Raw genomic sequence first — 1,768 nt, forward strand, 5'->3', positions numbered from 1 at the left:
CTAAACTTCTCACGAGGCTACATCTCGACAACAGCATACAGTATCATTAAAGACATAAAACGAGAACCTGAAGCCAAAACCGCACTAATATGGACTCCAGCGCACTCCGGAATGCCTGGCAATGAAGTCGCACATGAGGCTGCTCGAGATCTAGTCTACCGAGCCCCCCAACCCCCTGCGGACACACTGCCAGATGAAACAGCGGATGACAGAGACCCACTCACAACATATAGAGAAATCTTGTACCACTACAGATGCAACAGGAAAAAGTACCCAGAGGCACACGGCAATCTGAATAGATCCCAGGCCATCGCCTGGGAACTTTCCCTAACCCACAGGAACTTTCCCTAACCCACTTCTGTATAGCTACTACTACCCCGGGACAGTCAGCGACCTTTGCAAAGCATGCTGCCAAAGGGCAGACCTCAAACACATAATATGGGCATGTAGAGAAAAGCAAAAACACACACAAAGAATAAACATCTTTAATGAGGAGCAATGGGAGACGGCGCTGCTCAGCTCCGAAGAACTACTACAGCAACTACTGATCCAAGAAGCTGAAGAAGCCGCCAGGGGTCAAGGACTCCTGGCCGACGACTGAAAAGAAGGGCAGGGAAATCCCCCTCCTTCCCCTTCTGGCTTTCTGGAAAAAAATAAAGTTGTTTCTCTCTCTCTCTCTCTCCTCGCTGCTCGGCTTGGCTCGTGCCGGCTCAGGAAGATACTGGCAACACTGTCACTCCAAGAGTCCTTAAAGGGGAGCGTGCTCGTCTCGTGCCGGCCCAGGAAGACACCGGCGACAGTGTCGCTCCAGGAGCCATCTCATAGTCGGGGCTACGTCCCTGTTGCGCCATCCACACCCCCACTGCGCATGCGCGTCTCTCCTCCATTCTCCTATCCTCCAGCTGTATAAAAGCAGGTGCGCGCACTGCGCGGCGTTCAGTCTGCTCCGAGACCCGCCTGCGCCGGTTCTGCTCCGGTGTGGAACCTACACGGAACCCCCATGCTTTGCATCACCACATAGTTCCCTTCGGGGAGATGGTGTAATTTTTTCTCTCTTCTGTGGGCAAGTGAACGACAATAAACGTGGCGTCTACGGCATCCGGCGTTGCTTTCTGCGTAGACCTGGAGCTCAGCTCGGCCAAAACGTAACACCGAGAAGTTTTCGTTTATTGATTGCAGGGTTTAATGCGCCGAGGCAACGCAGGCGATGATGCGGGCTGTAGTGGAGGGCTCCGGATTAATGTCAACCACCTGGGGTTCTTTGACGTGTGCCGAAATCTCGAACACGCAGTAGTTTTTTTGCTTTTCGCCTGCATCACAAAAGCAGCCGCCGCGGCAGGGAAACAAACCCGCATCCTCGTGCCCAACAGCGCAACGCCTTAACCACTTATCCGAACACTTTAAGTGGTTCGTTGATGCCTTGCAATGAACGCTAAAAGGGGGGCAATGTTTACTAAACGCATCATGGTCATTTGTGGTGGCAATGACTTCTTCAGTACTTGTTATTATAAACTTTTTTAGATGCGACGCATTTCTTGCTCTGAGGCATGTCCCTCCTGCGTCGTCGTTGTCGCGCCGTCCGTCCGCATCCCTCCTCCGTTCTTCTCTCCGACAGTTGTGCGCAACTACTATGCGCAACACTCTCACTCCGTCTCATTATCATAAACAACAGCTGCGTGCGCGCGCTACGCTCGCTTCGCTCCGCTCCCGTCGCACGGCGACGCGCAGTGTGCGCAAGTGCGCGCATGCGCGACTCTCCTCCGTTGTC

This window comes from Haemaphysalis longicornis, unplaced genomic scaffold, assembly GCF_048455015.1.
Source record: "Haemaphysalis longicornis isolate Haplotype H1 unplaced genomic scaffold, Haemaphysalis longicornis Haplotype H1 scaffold_14, whole genome shotgun sequence".
Taxonomy (NCBI): domain Eukaryota; kingdom Metazoa; phylum Arthropoda; class Arachnida; order Ixodida; family Ixodidae; genus Haemaphysalis; species Haemaphysalis longicornis.